Raw genomic sequence first — 18,728 nt, forward strand, 5'->3', positions numbered from 1 at the left:
ATCTACTATCAAGTCTTCGAGCAGATGCCTTCTGCCAAAGCGAATGACAGGGATTGTATTCTCGCGACTTGTTATGACTCAGACTGTGGACTTTGGGGTTCGAACACAGCACGTCCAGCTGGGAGACAAACACCCTTACTGCCCTGTGACTACCCCGTACCCTGGGGTGGCCCCTTCTCCCTCTGGGGGAAAAGTTACAGTTTGAAGGAGTGGCAAACGATGGAGATGTTGTCATTCCATGACTGGTGTTATATTGAACATTTTGTTTCGCTCTGAATAACGAAGTAGTTCCAATCTCTCGTACTTGTTGAGTGGGATATACACTTGGCAGGGCAGTTGTTTGAGGGGTCTGGTTTCCACAGTGTCCTGGCTGGGCAGCTGTGGGCCGGGGGGGAGGGAGAGAGTCATACAAAGCATGTTTTCTTTGTTTAAATGCTTGTTATTGTGTGGCTGGAGGGACATATGGATTGAAGTGAGGAATCTGTAATGGTCTTTATTCGCCCAATTTGATTCCGTCCATGTGTTTATCCATCTATGCCTGAGCTCACTGCAATGCTCATGTGCATAACAATGATGGTGGCATGTTTGAGTTAGTGTGTTTGGTGTAGCCTTATGTATGAGTGTGTGTGTGTGTTCATGTGTGTGTTTGTGTGCGTAACCCTGTGTGTGTGTGTGTGTGTGTGTGTGTGTGTGTGTGTGTGTGTGTGTGTGTGTGTGTGTGTGTGGTGTGAGTGTAGCCCTATATGTGGGTGTGTGTGTGTGTGCATGGGTGTGTGACGCTTTATGTGTGTGTGTGTGTGCTTGGGTGCGGGGGTGTGTAGGGCTATGTGTGTGTGTGTGTGTGTGTGTGTGTGTGTGTGTGTGTGTGTGTGTGTGTGTGTGTGTGTGTGTGTGTGTGTGTGTGTGTGTGTGTGTGTGTGTGTGTGTGTGTGTGTGTGTGTGTGTGTGTGTGTGTGTGTGTATTTTCCTTCACCATCTATTTGCATCACAGCGAGGCCCGAGGATTTGTAACTTCCTGGTTTAATTGGTGTGTTAATCAGGAAGCAGTGAGTGGGATGTATCTGTGTGTGTGTTTGTGGTAGCCCCCTGAGTTATCACTGGGAGGTGGCAGGTACTGGGTCTATATCAGAAACACATTGGGTCTATATAAGTCACAAACTGGGTCTATATCAGCAACACACTGGGTCTATATCAGCAACACACTGGGACTATATCAGCAACACACTGGGTATATATCAGCAACACAGACCATGTTAACTGCTGGTAGTCGCTTCCAAATGTAACGTCTCCACGTGTGTGGTCAGGTTCAGGGCCTTTATATGTGTTTGTGTGTGTCATGATTTTTTGCGCATGTTATGTCTATTTGTGTAGGTGTGCATGTGTCTGTTCTCATTTGTATGAGTGTTTCTGTGTGTGCGTGTATGTGTGCGTGGGTATTTGTATATGCGTACGAGTGTGTCAGGTCTTTGTCGGTATTGTTCTCCCCGCCGTGTTGAGCTAGCTTGGAAGGTCTACACTAGTGATGTTTCCTCTGGCTTTCCCACACATGGCCCTTCAAACCACAACTGCACACACATCCACCATGCCCCTTCGAACCACAACTAGAAACACACTCTGGCCCTTTAAACCCCAGCCATACTTACCTTACCGTAAGTACGCACACATTTACGCCACAACTCACAATGAGATCCAGAGTGTCTCCTCTAACCACAGCTAGAGCCAACGTAGGCCTCCGCACACAAGGTTATTATAGGGGCGCTAATTGCAGGATCTACTCGAGTCTGCGAAGTCCTAAGAAAGGCTGTGTGACAAATGATTGTGTTAAAGCACAGTAAAGTGCTTTTTTTAATATTTTACCCCACACCTGAGAGCCGTATACCTTCCCCCTAAACCATTCTCAGTAAACAGATCAACTTTAAACACACGCACACGTCGTGTCCCCTGAAACCACCAGCATGCACAGCGTCCTTTCAAACCAGGAGGAGACCCCAGAAACCCACACCCCAGAGCTGTCCCACGATGCCACTGCTCTGGAGCAGACCGGTCGCAGAGGGTTCACCTCATGGAGGGTCACCCAGGGTTCAGGAGCAGGGATTTCTGAAAAGAAATACATTGGGAATGAATTCAGAAGGCCCTGGCGCTCCGGTGATCGACGGCGTTTTAACCACCACTGAGAAGTAACGACCAGACAAGGATCTTGACGTTCAACCGGCAAAGCCAGGGATTCTGTTCCCCGTTTCTGACGTTCCTAGTGGTTTATGAAGCTTTTACTCTCACTCACATTTTCTTCTTCTTTTTTTCCGATATAAGAAAAAAAAACGTTCTCGTCCGTTGAGAAAAAAAAAAGGGAACCTTTTGAAAAGTAGTTTCTGGACGCTGTGTTTCTTGGCGGTGGGCCAGCGAACCTCCGAAAGAGAGTTCAAGTCAGAGGGGCTCCCTGTCCCGTCTCCTCCGGGGGGCGGGGGTTCTCAGATTGAGACTGTCAGGCCGCCGTTTGAGGCTCCCCGTAATCCAGGTGGTCCTTCCCTTCCCCCCTCCCCACCTCCTCCACCTCCTCCACCCCTTCCTGTCAAGTGTCCACCGCCACCAGATGCCCGCGCCCATGCCAGCCCCGCCGTCTCCTGCTTCCTCCCAAAACAAACCGCTGACCCTCCCTCCACCAATCACGGCGCTCCACGCGCATGGTCACATCAGTGACGGCCAATGAGAGACACCTGTTTGTTTTAGAAACACGGCCTCCCGGGTGCCAGTCACAACACATTTGAGTTGGTTGTTGTCACCGAGCCAGAGAAAACAGCCCCTCTATTCAGGGGCATGCAGCGCCATCGGCCATGCAGTGGGAAACGCAGCCAAGGAAATATGGATATCCATCGCAGGTCGTCCGTTAAAGGACTTGCATGAAATTACTTTTCCAGTGCTCCGAGCGCTGCAAAAAGGAGATGGTGTTATTGTTCGGAAAAATGAGGACCGATGGTTCAAAAGACAGAGATCGGATTCAAAACCCTTGTCGCCTTTTGAAACACTTTTTATACACACGTAGTATGTAAGTACAGTACAGAGAGCTATATGTTTGTGTGTGTGTCTGTGTGTCTGTGAGTCAAGGGGAGGTTGGATGTTAGCAGCGCATGTGTTTATTCATTCATTTATTTATTAGGTAGAGAGATTACTCACATGCAGCTGAACTAGGTTAAAACTCACAGCGCCCACCTGTAGCGAGCATGACTAATCCCATGATGGAAATGTCAGTCCTTTCATGAGTAAATTACACAATTTACTCAGATGTGAAGAAAGCGGACGGATATCTTTGCTGTAATGGCAGTTATTTTGTAAGGGACAATACCGCTTGATTTGGGGCCAACTCTGGTTCATTGGGGGGGTTTAATAAATCCCTGTCCGATTCCTCTACATCATGAAACACATTTTTATTGTGTTTGTTCACAAGAAATATAAATTCTGAGCCAACTTTTAAAACCAGCAGGAGAAAGAAGCTGAAAGTCAGAGAATGAGATTATGATGAGTGAGTGAGTGCTGTTGTATGACAAAGAATGCAAAGCATTTACCTAAAGGCAGAGCGAGAGAGCGAGAGAGCGAGCGAGAGAGAGAGAGAGTCCAAGAAAGTCTGACGGAGAGGGAGAGGGAGAGAGAGAGAGAGATAGAGAAAATCCAAGAAAGTCTGACGGAGAGGGAGAGGGAGAGAGAGACAGAGAAAATCCAAGAAAGTCTGACAGAGAGGGAGAGGGAGAGAGAGAGGACGAGTGTGTTACCAGAGACTCTGGGTAGGAACTCTCAGTGTTCTGTTCACAGTGTTCTGTTGAGTCTTCCCAGGACATGAAAGACTCTTCAAGAGCGAGAGCTCATCGACCATCACCAGAGACCTGCCCCGATCACCCTAGAGAGGGAGGGAGAGTGTGAGGGAGAGAAGGATGTTTGGAGGGGATTGAGGAAGACGAGAGAGTGGGGGAGAGGGGTAGAAGGGAGGAGGAGGAGAGGGGAGAGAGATAGAGATGGGGGGTGGGTGGGACAGATGAAAATGAATTGAAGGAAGCAGGAGTTTAAAAGCAGGCAGGATTTAAAGATGTTAGACTGCACAAAGGGAGAGTAGGAGAGTGAGGGGGGAGTGAGAGGGCGAGAGATGCACCTTGTTCTCATTGGTATCTGCTCAACTCATGGTTACCATACCTCTATACACACCTCACCATACCTTTATACATACCTCACAATACTTCTATACACACTTCACCATACCTCTATACATACCTCAACACGTGTGTGTGTGTGTGTGTGTGTGTGTGTGTGTGTGTGTGTGTGTGTGTGTGTGTGTGTGTGTGTGTGTGTGTGTGTGTGTGTGTGTGTGTGTGTGTGTGTGTGTGTGTGTGAGAGTAAGAGTTCTTGGCCTATAGCCATACTTCCTCAGTGAGTGTCGTTCTGCAGCACGTAGACACAAAGTGTATAGCTCCGCCCCCTCCCTCAGACTGCTGCTGTCTATGAATTTTTGTCTATTTATCCGTCACTCTCGTTTTCTTCTTCCTTTCTTTTGAACTTGCCCTCCTCTTAATGTCAGTCTCTCCGTCTCTCTCTCTCTCTCTCTCTCTCTCTCTCTCTCTCTCTCTGTCTCTGTCCATCACTCTGTCTCTGTCTGTCTCTCTCTCGCCCCAGTACAGCACTAGTAGACCCAGATGGGACTAGTGGCCAGCGAGTCTCTCTCTCTCTCCATTTGGGTTTCATTATAACCAGACCAGCGCTGTAGAACAAAAGAATAATAATCAGAGCAGGAATGAAAGAGAAGGAGGAAAAGAACGACTCACAGGGACTGGGGGGGGCAGGGGGCGGGGGGTAATGGAGAGGGTAAGAAAACGTTTCAAAGGCTTGTTATACGGTCAATAAATTCAAGCTTTACCCAGAGATCACTGCCATGTTATTCCCGCGTCTTAATCGCTAAATGGCAAACAGCTTCCTTTGTCTGGCGGATATGGAAGGGGATCTGTGGTGGTAAATCACAGGGAAGCCCTCCCAGCTCACTTACCGAGACATTAGCATGTTTATGACTTTATGGGCCTTGAGACAGCCTCGCCAACCCTCAGCCTTCACATCTGCTGCGTCTCACACACACGCGCACGCACACACACACACACACACACACACACACACACACACACACACACACACATCTGCACACACACATAACACACACACACACACACTTATACACATCAGCACAGACACACACACACACACACACACACACATGCACATCTGCACACACACACAACACACACACACACACTTATACCCATCAGCACAGACACACACACACACACACACACACACACACACACACACACACACACACACACACACACACACACACACACACACACACACACACACACACACACACACACACACACACACACACACACACACAAACACATTTAAACAGAATGCGCATGCATCCATGCACACATGCACCCACCTGCATGCACATACACCCACAAATACACACCTTCACACACACTTGTGCATATGCACAAATTCACGCTAATGATTTCAGCCACACACAAACGGTGGAGCGATCCAGCTCAAGCCAATTCAGAAAAACCCAGATTTATTTATATCTATTTATTTTAGCCATGCTGCTACTTCATGCCTAAGATCACTTGTTACCAAGGTAATCTATTGCCTGTTGCCTGGGTTCCATTAGTTAGTGGCCCTTTCTTCTTAATCGCGTTAGTGCTTTTACCCGTTTGCCCATCGCGGCAGTTCATCACGGCGGTGTGCTGGGTTTTATGAAGGCTGTGGTCATAACTTCAGTCCCTAAAGCCAGCAGTCACAGTTCAGGCCCAGCTGCTCGCTCTGCTTCACAGCAGCAGACAGGTCTCCAGTCTGTGGACACAGAATCTCCACAGCCGCAAATTAAATTAGCCCTGAATCTGTTTAGCTCCAGCATCTAGCCACAGAAGCCTCTCCCGGCAGCTAGCTCTTCCCTGCCCGATCGAGAGTGTTTGCTGATATGTTGTAGATTGCATCTGAAGTCTGCGACATTGCCACGCTACTGGTCAACACGTGGCAATTCCGGGTTGTCTAACTGCCTGATATTATCACTCCACTTCGTCATGTTTGTTTTGATTACCACATCCTCTTCTGGCACATTCACACATGAGATTAGACGTTATGCACATAATTACATTGAGATGTAGCCACTGTGTGTGTGTGCGTGTGCGTGTGTGTGCGTGCGTGTGTGCGTGTGTGTGTGTGTGTGTGTGTTGTTTTTTGGAGAGTGTGAGATAAGACTGTCTTGTTTCTCGATTCTTGGTTTGATCTCATGCACTTTCATAACCCGGTTGAGCCTAAACAAGGCTAAACAAACAAAAAGGAAGAAACTCGTCGAATCATCACTTCCTTGTTACCTCCCACCGACATGGTTACGGCAGTGAGGTGTCCCACATTAGCCGCCGCAAACACTAACCCCCCCCCCCCCCCCCCCCCCCCCCCCCCCAAGTATGTGGGTAAAAAGTAAGGACGGAGTTCCCATCGCTGTGTGAACCTGGCCCACAGTTGTATGGTTATGTTCAGGGTTGCTTATGTTGTTGTTGATGATGTTTGATGCTTCAAATCTCACCAATTGAATGACAAGCCCTGGGAAATACTGGACTTTTATTTAGTCTCAGGAATTTTCGCCTATATTCCATTTGAAGTAATCAGTCCCGGAAATATTGTGTGAGGAAGTACATATCCTCCCTTTCTGAGGACCTGGGTCGGGGCTGTTTGAATTTGTTCAGGGTTGTGATGTTGTTGTTGCTATTCAGTTGTGAGACTGCAATCCCTGAAGAATTCATGGACGAGGCAGTAATGGGCATGTTTAATGTTTGAGAGCTTTTTTTTGGGGGGAGGGGGGTTCCACCTTAAAGTAATCAGAAATAAGTGAATACAGAGCCAAAGCTAGTGATGACCTGGTCCCTGCTAACATATGAACCTCATCAGGGTTTGTTGATATTGTTGTTGTATTGTCCAGGTTAATAGCTTCGTCCAGCATGTCCCTGAAGGCGTACTAGACCCTTGGCCATATCAGAGGAGCCCTTGGGGGGGGGGGGGGGGGGGGGGCACTCGGCTCTTAAGGGGTTCTGGGTAATTACCTTTGCATGTCAAGCACCCGCTACCCTGCTACCCCGCTTTTGCCAGCCGTGGCCTGTGTCTCTCGCTCGTCTCCGAGACGGGGAGAAGTACTTGAGGAGCTTGAGGGTGAAGCAGTGCATTGTGGGGGACTCTTCATTCTCCCTGCAGAGAAGGTGATGTTTGGAGCACGACTATTACGCACATCGTAATAATCCTTGTTGTTGTGCTTCTTTGTGTTTGGATAGATAATTATTTTTCTCTCTTTTCTCTTTCTCGCAAAGAAGAAAGAAAATCAATTTTGAACCTTGATGATTGAGTATTGTGTAACGTTTCCTTGGTAACCATGATGCTCTGAATACCCCACCCCTCCCTTCCAACAACACGCCAGGTCTGCTTCATCCCATCCCGGTGGACATCTGCAGATTATACTTAGTAGTCTCTCTATCTACCTATCTACCTGTCTATCTGTCTATCTGTCTCTTTGTGTGTATCAAACTTTATCTATAATGCTCTTGCTCTCTGTCTTTGTCTCCCTCTCCCTTCTCTCTCTCTCCCTCTCTCTCTCTCTCTCTCTCTCTCTCTCTCTCTCTCTCTCTCTCTCTCTCTCTCTCTCTCTCTCTCTCTCTCTCTCTCTCTCTCTCTCTCTCTCTCTCTCTCTCTCTCTCTCTCTCTCTCTCTCTCTCTCTCTCTCTCTCTCTCTCTCTCTGGCGTGGTCTTTCTCTCCCTCGTCACGCGGTCTATTTGTGGTCTAACCTTCTCAATCGGTGGAAGGCTGTGGTCTTTGGCCTGGTGCTAAAATGGTTTGTTGTTCTGTCGCTCCGTACTTCTCTTTCCGAGAAACATCAGCACGAGCACCTTTGAAAAGGAAAAAAAAAAACACATGGCTCATAACAAGAGGCGGTAAACATGTCAGAGCAATCCAGCTTGTACCAGCTTGTGTCTAACTCTGTACGCTTTCCATACAATAAGTCACAGAAGCCTAAACATCCTTTTCAATCAAACAAGTTCAACCCCAACATGGGATCACAGTGCTTATATTTCTATCAATGTACATATTTATTTTGAATAAACAAGATGACTTAAATACTCAAATATTTGTTATCTTTTACATCTAAGAAAAAGTAGAAACCACATTTCTTTGATAATGCATATCCAGTCCTTCTGGTCTCCTCCATTTGTTGCACCATGATCTCTCCCTTTTATTTCTATTTGCACTCTGATCTCGGTGGAGACAGTTCTCTGGCCCGTGTCCCAACCCTCTGTGTGTCTTGCGCAGTCTCTGGCCAAGAAAAATAACAAATGGATGGGAGGAGGAGGACTCGGGGAGCTGGAGGGGGAGGTGAGGGTGTGCCAGTTCCTCTGGCCAGCTATGGAAGAAGCCCGGGCCGTCTTACACCCTGCAACAGGCACTTCCTCCCTTCCTCACCTCCTCTCTCTCTGGCTCTTCCTCTTCCTCTTCCTCTTCCTCTCTGGGTCTCGGGGTCCTTGGCTCTGGTCTCATTAGCTACCGATGGCCGATCCCCCCACGGCTAAAGAGAACAATTAGACCGTATCAGTGGTCTATGGAAGTGCTGGCAGCCGCGCCGCAGTAAGCCGTTAGCGATAGCGGCGGCGGCTAATCTCAGGCCTGTCTTGGGCCACTCTCAGTCACAGCGCTACCGTCGTGCTAGGGCGTGCTCCGGGGAACGCCGCCGGCGGCCGTCACGGCGGTGTCGTGGCGACAGGCGCGGGGGACAGAGGGGAGAGAGGAGGGGAGGCAGAAAGGGAGAGAGAAAGAGGAAGACGGAGAGGGGGAGAGAGCGAGCACGAGCGAGGCGGTGGCAGAACGAGGGAGGGAGCGAGGGAGAATGCCGGGGGAGGAGGGTCCCTAACGAAGGCAGTTGTTTGGGTGAGGACAGAGGAGAGGGAGCGGGGCGGTGTCAACTATCACATTATTGTTATTAGGGGAGACCACCTACTGGGATCAGAGCCCCCACTTATCCTCCATTATGGAAGACATTTTTCTTTACAAGGGCTTTCTGTTTTTGTTTTTTTTCCCGGTGGTTGTTTGGTCGCTGTTGCCATGGCGTTCTTTCATTCCTTCGCCGTACAAGTTGATGCATGGACGGCCAGGATAGACTTGATGGACAGCTGGGGAAAAAGAGGGTATTTGGAATCGGGAACGGGGGGGGGGAGAAGGAGAGAAAAAGATCAACAGATAGAGAGTTAGAACATGTGGGGTGAGAGACATAGAGAAGGAGAGAGAGAGAGAGAGAGAGAGAGAGAGAGAGAGAGAGAGAGAGAGAGAGAGAGAGAGAGAGAGAGAGAGAGAGAGAGAGAGAGAGAGAGAGAGAGAGAGAGAGAGAGAGAGAGAGAGAGAGAGAGAGAGAGAGAGTGAGAGTTAAAACGAGCGGAAGCATGTTATTCTGCGCTCCGGGGCGGCGAGTAGGCGTCATGGCGGGGCTGTCCGATGACATCACATCTTGTCAGGGCGCGACCGCCAGAACAATGGAGGACGGCTCTGAGCCCCCCAGCCTCTCCTAAGCCCCGCCTACCCCACGCCGGACCCCTCGAACCCCTGACCCCGTATGGGGGTGATCTCATAGTCTCAACGAGGAAGACGCAGAGGAACCAGGCCTATGGATCTCCTCTGTGTTGCCGGTGCTGGTGTCTCCGCCTCAGGGGGGGGTCATTGCCATGGATCGGGGTCCAGCCCAGGGCCGTTGCTAGGATTTGAGGACCCTTGCGGCTTAGCCCGCACCTCCAAGGGAGTTCTGGGGGGGTGGTGGATCTGTCCCAGGACATTCATTTTGATAAACAAGCTCTGTTTGATGCTGTTTTTATTCACTCTGGCACCTTGTTTACAGTCGCTAATTACGAATTGTGATGTGATGAATATTAGCGGTTGTTGGGGATTCGTTTTAGTATTCTGGAGTAGAAGGAGGAAACTTCAAGACTGCTCTCATTAAATATTTAGTCTCATAGAGAGTAAAGTGTTTAACTAGAGTTAAATGTATTTAAGTTTACTTTAGATGATTGAGATGTTTCATTTTCTTTAAACAGGCAGACACACATACACACACACAAACACACACATACAAACACACACACACACACACACACACACACACACACACACACACACACACACACACACACACACACACACACACACACACACACACAGAGACTACACACGCAAAACATTTTCTTTTATGCATTTCCTTCATGCAGTGAAATACAAGGAAAAGCACTGTTATGTGTGTTCTCTCTCTCTCTCTCGCGCTCTCTCGCTCTCTCTCGCTCTCTCTCGCTCTCTCTCGCTCTCTCTCTCTCGCCCGCTCTCTCTTTCTCTCTTGCCCGCTCTCTCTCTTGCTCACACAAAACACAGTATTGAAGTAGATCCACTGCTGGAACAGGACCCAAAACATACTTGCGATATCATATTCTTTTCAAAGGGAGGTCATGCATGATGGGAACGACACGATGAATAGATCATTGGTCTATATGTTAGATTATTACTTCTCAACAATATACTCACTCTCAATAAATATCACATCTTCAAAGCAAACCTTGTGACATTGCCACCGAAGAATAACTGTTGGATATGTTCCTGGTGTTGGCTCAACACGTTGTAAGAATAGAATGATTAAGCAAAAATGCTACAAGAATCTGCAGCATTGTTTCAGAACAACATTGGTTTTTCCTCACGTGCGCGGTGAGAAAACACGGCGAGAAAACAATGAATAAGTATGAGCCCCATCCATTAGAATAAACAACTCCCCATGCACGCCCCTGTGGAGAGGCATCTATAAGGCCTGGATCTCTGCTCCCTCTCCCACCTCCTCCCTGCTTCCATAGAATAAACACAGCAGCATGGAGCACTGTGCTCGTGAAGACCTTCGCCACGGGGGTTAGATTAGGCTGTTTATACAGCGCACAACGGCAGACCCAGAGTCTGTCTGATTAATGAGTGTGTGTGGGTGTTTGTCTGTGTGTGTGGGTGTGTGTGTGTGGGTGGGTGTGCGCAAGTGTGTGTGTGCGTGCACATGTGTGTGTGCGTGTGTGTGTGTGTGTGTGTGTGTGTGTGTGTGTGTGTAAGACATGTACGGAGCTATGCTTCCATGCACACACACACAGACACAGGTGACAGAATGAGATCCACACGCTCCCCGTTCCGTTGGACGGATGGGTCTGTAAGTGTGATGAGTTTAACAACTGTGGCCCTATTTGCAACCAGGAATTCTTCCAGTGTGTATATGTGAGCGATGGGGGACACTTAAGTTGAACATAAATAGACTGGGACTCAGACTTGGACTTACGAATCGTCTTTAAATAAGTCTTTAAATGACGGCCGACTCCATTCAGACTATGCAATAACTAGTTTTGGACGTTCAATTTGACATTTGTTTAATATTTCCACTGTGGAAATTGTAAAAATGCTAGATTAGATTTTAATGACAGCTTTTTACCTCCGCTACCCTGTATTCATTCATACATCGGCTTCAATAACCGCTCGCCTGGGCATGAAACCAAACAAAGTGAAATTAACGAGTTAATAATGTCATACCTATATAGAACGCCATTATTTCTACTTCACAGTTTATATATTGGTTCATTATTTTTACACCAAAGATAAATTACAAAGCATATTCACAACTGGATATGTCTAACTATCTTAATCGTCACAGGGTAAAAATAATAAAAGCCCATGCCACAAGATACCACAAGATATTGGCCCAAGATATTGGCCCAAGCTTTTCTTGAATATTTACAATGTCTAGAAAATACATTCATTTTGAGAAACTAATATTATTAAGAGAGTCCTACTCTAGAGGTTGACTTACATTTACCTTTTAGAGGAATTAAAACACATGCATCTATGTTCTCACCACACATTTTGTGTTGCCACTTCATTGTGCAACAGATACAGTAAATATCCTAACAGAAGCATCCTAATGTATTGCTAAATACCATCTGGAATTTCTTGAATTAGCTGTTTTGAGAGACTTGACTTGGATGATGACTCTAGTCTTATAAACATGGTCACATGACACATAACCTACATGTATACATAAAGTCGTAGCATGGTGCTAGTTTCCCAGCAAAGTTTCCCCTTGTGTTTCCTCGTACCCAAAAACCACAACAGATACGGAGTAAGATGTCACTCTGTTGTAGCCATGGTGACAGTGCCGTTGACATCACTGGTGGGAGACGGTTCCGATGTTATTTTGGGATGTATGCTGGGGTTTTACGCTGCTCTGCCGTCTCTGGGGACCTGTTCTTCTTATCATCTCTCACTCTCCTTCTTTTTCCTTTCCACTCACCACTTCCTGTGAATGCTTCTGACTCTCCTGCATAAAATGCTAATTTACGCGGATGTTTCATCCTGCGTCTCGCGCTCGGCAGGATTCGTGCTAAAACACGCCCGCCTCTGTTAAGATCCCGCCTGTGGGATCGCGGGGACCTCCGCCTCACCCTTTAAATTAGCGAGGAAGAGAACAGGAAGAGACTTCCTACTGTAGATAAAGCTTAGGGCCTCCTCCGCTCGTCGTTTCCTGTGAACCGAGCCCTACCTCGAGGCGGGCAGGGCTGAGGCTACCGAGGTGTGTGTTCTCTCCTGGAGGCTGGCGGAGCGGTGACGGCTGCCTCCCTCCGCTGACCTCCCTGTGCTGGGCGGGTGGCTCGGACACTGCTGTGTCCATAAGGAGCTGCTGTTGGCGGGGCCGCTGCCAAGACGGGACCCACGCAGCTCACCGTGTCCCCCGAAGTAGCCTGGCAGGGCCTCAGGAGCCATGAAAAGCGTGCGTGTGTGTGTGTGTGTGTGTGTGTGTGTGTGTGTGTGTGTGTGTGTGTGTGTGTGTGTGTGTGTGTGTGTGTGTGTGTGTGTGTGTGTGTGTGTGTGTGTGTGTGTGTGTGTGTGTGTGTGTGTGTGTGTGTGTTTATGTGTCAGACAAGATGCAGGGCACCCTGTGGAGGGCGGGGGGGTTGTGATCCTTTTATGAGAGTGATTGTTTGAATGGATGCTCGTAGTGGTATGAGTGTGTGTGTGTGTTTGTGTGTGTGTGCACGTGCGTTTGTGTGGGGGGGAGTTTAAACATGCGTGATGCAAAATTTCCCTGTGAAGTTAAATAACTGACCACAATGAGAGAACCTTTGCAACCTCTCTCTCTCTCTCTCTCTCTCCTCTCCTCTCCTCTCCTCTCCTCTCCTCTCCTCTCCTCTCCTCTCCTCTCCTCTCCTCTCTTCTCTTCTCTTCTCCTCTCCTCTCCTCTCCCCTATTCTCCACCATCTCTGTTGATGTGTTTGCTGTGAGCCTGTGTGTGTATGCATGCATGAGTGCCTGCCGTGTGCGTGTCTCTGTGTGTGTCCTACATGCGGGTATGTATGTACGTGCTTCATAGTTGTGTGTGTGTACAGCCATGTGCACCATCAGAACATTTGAAAGCAGCAGTTGCATTGACACGAGGTTAGGCTGGCAGCAGGGAGGCCGGCCTTCCCCTGCTCTCTGAGGTGAACACTCGGCTCCGAGCAGACATTAACTAAAGACCGGCTGGTTCCTCCACCTCCTCCACCTCCATCCATTATGCATCTCCACCTGCTGGGTGTGGGTGCTATGGAACCAGGGAGCCTCTTTTAAGATCTCCACACACACACACACACACACACACACACACACACACACACACACACACACACACACACACACACACACACACACACACACACACACACACACACACACACACACACACACACACACACACACACACACACACACACACACACACACACGTACTCGTACTTTTAGCCTTGCTGCAGGTTGAGTTTTCTCTGTGTGAGAGCCTTTCAAAACTCGTACTCAACTAAAGCTAACCTAACCACACTGTCTGGGGTGGGAGTTAAAGATTGACTGTGTATGGCTCCTTTACTGCGTTATCATGTAGTATTCAATACTGGATTATGGTAATTTTTTATCAGGCCAATTTTTTTGGAAAGATTTAGTTTTTTGCTTTTGACTAAATCGTATTACAGCGCTCCAAATATTGAATCATTCTATGTGCTTTAAGTCTTTGACCTCTCCACCTCACAATGACCCCCTCAGCCCTGCCGGGCGTCGCTATCTTCACCCGTTTCCTGTTTCCTGTTTGAGCGTGCCGCTGACAGAATTAATAACGCATCAATGATTCATGGGCTGGTTGGAAGTCCCTGCGAGTACATCGTGTCATAAGATAATGAACGGCGACCCCACTGTTTGTACATAACATCTTAACACCGGATTCACGCCGCTGCGATGCTTGTTCGCTGTCCGCCGGCCAAGAGAGACCAGGGGTTTCATAAGAGGAGCATTCATAGCAATGCGTAATCCTAGACCGTGTGCGTTGGCGTTTGTGTGTTGCTACTCTGCCGTTCCTCCAGAGCCAAGTGTCTGGGGTTTGGCAGCGATGGAGACGATGATGTAACGGGTCCGTGGTGATGCGGACTCTGTTAGTGTAGAGAGGGAGGGGGGAGGGAGGGAGGGAGAGAGAGGGGGAGATCGAGGAAGTGAGGTGTGGACAAGAGGATTTGAGCCTAATAAATGAAGGCTAAGAGGAGTAGACATTAGTCGTGTTGCAGGCAGTAACTGTTCGATGTCTTGCTGCTGCTGCTGTTCACGGCTTCTAACGCACACATTCCTCTGACCTTTCACCTTGACCGTGTCTTTAACATTTCATCATAACCTTGACCTTCACCTCAACCTTGTACCTTCACCTCTGACCCTTCCTCTTAGCCATAGCTTTCCTCAAAACATCCAACCTTGACTTTTTAAGCTCAACCTTAATTCTTCCTCTTAACCTTTCACCTTCACCTTAACCTCCTAACCCGACAACTTTGAGCTTACGCTCACACACAAAAAGCGCTCTCTGTGAGACGGGCCCTAAGTGCCTCATTTGTAGCTGTCTGTTCTAGTTTATTGGGCCAATCAGCAGGAAGAGAAGGCAGTATATCCAGGAACCAACCGAGCGCGCTTAGAAAGACATTCTTCCCTTCCTCTCAAAACAATCTGCACCTTGTATCCTGGCATGCAGGGATCTCTGGACCTCTGCCACTAAGCCCTCTCCCTCCTCTCTCCCTCCTCTCTCCACTTACTCCGTTTTTACAGTCTTATCTAATCTAGCTAGTGTATTTATTAAATGTCCTTCTCAGGCAGCTTAAGTGGCGGCCGGCTGGGCCGCGGTATAGTTTTACGGGGCGCTGCTTGTAGAACACATTTCAGTCGACTCCTCAACACGTTCGCCGGCGGAACGGTTTCTGGAAAGATCCCACCTCACGCTCCTTTCTTTATTTTGACTGAAGCGTGTCTCTCTCCACGATTGACTGGCTTCTCCTGGTGCGTTGTCCCGGGTGTGGGATTAGCAGGGAGTCTGTCTCATCCTGCTGTAATCCCCCTCTGGTATTCACACTCCAGCCCTATGAGGGGTCGCTCACACACTGGCTAAGGCACTCGCTCAGGCGTTCACGCGCTCACACGCTCGCTGAGTCACTCTATCCATGCGTTCCGCAACACTCACTCCCTCGTTCACTCGCTTAAGCACTTGTTCACATGCATGCTCCCTCACTCACTCACTCGCTCAAATTTGATTGGTTTGGTTCACTTTCACCAATTCATACTCGCTCTCACATACTCACGTCGACGGATTGGTAACCCTCATACAAGGTGATGTGTAGATTGACTGAGTTATATATTGTTGTATGTATGTTTTACTTGTTGTTGATGTGTGCGGTGGCGGTTGTTGGTGTGTTATCCCTGGTATAGACGCTGTTGAGAGAAGAGGCCGGAGCTTTGTCCCTGGTGCTTTATTAAGAATGATGGCTGTTCTCTACAGGATGAGATGTGTGTGTTGGTGTGTGTGTGTGTGTGTGTGTGTGTGTGTGTGTGTGTGTTAGTGTGTGTGCGCGGGCGCTTTGTGGCTGACAGGAAGTGCTTGCGAGGCAGGCAGGATGTAGAGGAAGTGCTTGGCTGGGCTGAGCATTGGTTGGACTGAGGGTTGCTGACACACACGCACACACACAAAAACACACACACTCACACACACACACACACACACACACAAACACACAGACACACACTCCTGACATGTTTTTAAAGCCATGATGGCATTACAGATGCTTATTAATGCTAACGAACACCACATGGACACAGAAAACTGCATAACAGACTCATATCAATTTTAGAAACCACTTACGCATGCAGTGTGTAAACAAACAATACAATCCAATCCCACACAAACACTTACTTAACAGTGTATACTGCATTATCTACCCCCACACACAACCACATTCACACAAATGTAAAATCGCTAATACGCACCCACTCACATACTGTCATACACACATCGCCCGTGCACACACACACACACACACACACACACACACACACACACACACACACACACACACACACACACACACACACACACACACACACACACACACACACACACACACACACACACACCCACACACAAATATGCGGTCACTTTGCTATGCAGAGAGTGTAGGCTGCATTCATGTTATTTCTATACAGTAATTAAATCCTTCAGTACACCTTAGCTACCAGAAAAACTGGAGAGTCTAGTGCACGGTGTATATTTAAGTAATGGAACGATGCAGTACATTAATAATGGAGTACTGGAATAAGGCCGAGAGAGAGCTAAATTCCGGGGGTCCACTCAAAGTCCCTGCGTGGACCCCCGGACGTATAAATGCAAATACTTTCTGACACGAAAACAGTGGTTGGTTTCTCATTATTCCGTAGCCATTTAACGTTCAGTGTTTGATCATTTAGGTGCCCTGGTGTAACCTTGGTTTCAGGCGTTCTCAACTCGTGACAGGGCGGATGTTACAGGCTGGTTCCATAGTGGGGGGGAGAGAGAGTGGGACAGTATCCGGTTCAGTTCCTCAGGCACACGGAGAGAGAGAGAGAGAGATGGACTTCTGATGGAGGGATATCCGTTTCCATTACGTCTTTCAGATATTGCTTTCTCAAAGCCTTAATAAAATAAAAACTCTTCTTGGTTCTGATCCTCCTCGCTCCGGGGACTGTCAGCTGACCCACACAGCTCATAGAGGACAGGTTACGTAGCCTGAATATACCCAATAAAACTCATGACCTTCTCTCAGCCAATAGGTGATCTGGACCTGGACCAAGACGCTGGAGCTGTTGCATTCTGGGGGATTAGGGGGGTTGTTCCCTTGGGGTTTAGCTCTTAAAGAAACGCATATATGCATTTATTTGTGGGTTATTGGATGTAATAATGTCTATGTTGAAATATTTTTCCTCTTTATTACTCTGTTGAATTGAGGCCGCTGTCTTTTTAATGGATTAAAACGTCCTTGGGAGAAGAGAGAGAGAGAGAGAGAGAGAGAGAGAGAGAGAGAGAGAGAGAGAGAGAGAGAGAGAGAGAGAGAGAGAGAGAGAGAGAGAGAGAGAGAGAGAGAGAGAGAGAGAGAGAGAGAGAGAGAGAGAGAGAGAGAGAGAGAGAGAGAGAGAGAGAGAGAGAGAGAGAGAGGGGGAGAGGACGGGACATTAGGTAAACTTTCACACAAAGACAGCCTACACAACCTTTCTGTTCTCCTTCATATCCATCTCGGAGTGGATTCCTCTTTATCTCCAGGACAAGGTCACCCCCCGCTCGCGACGAGCACAGCATATGAACGGGAGGTGAAGAGAATGAAATAGAGATGGTGACATAACGAGATGCAGAGAGAAAGAGTGACACTAAGAAGAGCAAAAGAGAGACACACAGAGGTAGAGAGAGAGAGAGAGAGAGAGAGAGAGAGAGAGAGAGAGAGAGAGAGAGAGACCGATAAAGAGAGAGAGAGAGAGAGAGAGAGAGAGAGAAGGGGGAGCTGTTGACCGATAGAGCAGATGAGTGAGATTGAGAAATGGCGGTACGTTACTAGGCTCTGCTGCCTTGCCAAGCGGCTGGGTCAGGGGCGCGTAGCACCTCCTGTCTTACCTCCTGCCAGATACCTGGCTGTTTGTGTGAACATAGCAGGCATCCGAAACGAGGCCACCGCCAACAGATGAAGCTCGCAGCGTGTGTGTGTGTCCTGGCTCTGTTTCCACTCTGTAGTAGAGACCAGGGCGACCGGTCGATCAATGTATTGACTCACGGTGTACTAACAGACCCACTCCTCCCCCCCCCCCCCCCCCCCCCTCCCGTGGTTTTGTTTATGTTCTTTCATGGCGTCCGGTTGGGGACAAGGTCAGAGGTCGTTGTCGTGGATCCAGTTTGGTTCATCATGTAGGATGAGTGACTGTAGTCATCGAGCAGACACTTTACACTCGCAGGGACTTGTTAGGCGTTAGGCATGTCATTCAGGAGCAGGGACGGTGAGGGCCTCCTCCTCAACGATACTAACACACTGTGGGACAGTTGGGATCGAACCCAGAACCTTTTTGCTGGGAATGTAAGGGAGCAAATAGCTTTTTTGTCTGTGTATATTTTAGACTGCATGTCTTTGATACTCTGGCTTGCAGGTAAACACCAAAGGTATTGAATGGTCGATTTTTGCGGCTAATCTATCACAGAAAACTATATTTATATTATTTTTAACAAAAATAGATAGCATATTTTTTCTTATGTCCA

At 48.2% G+C, this 18,728-nt stretch overlaps 1 protein-coding gene across 1 annotated transcript in view; it reads left to right on the forward strand.

Annotated features, from left to right (window-relative positions):
• Positions 1-18,728, forward strand: part of LOC130372170 (retinoic acid receptor RXR-alpha-A) — an 83,159-nt gene that overhangs the window by 18,097 nt on the left and 46,334 nt on the right. The gene's annotated exons all lie outside the window — the stretch shown is intronic.

This window comes from Gadus chalcogrammus, chromosome 19 (genome assembly GCF_026213295.1).
Source record: "Gadus chalcogrammus isolate NIFS_2021 chromosome 19, NIFS_Gcha_1.0, whole genome shotgun sequence".
Lineage (NCBI taxonomy): Eukaryota > Metazoa > Chordata > Actinopteri > Gadiformes > Gadidae > Gadus > Gadus chalcogrammus.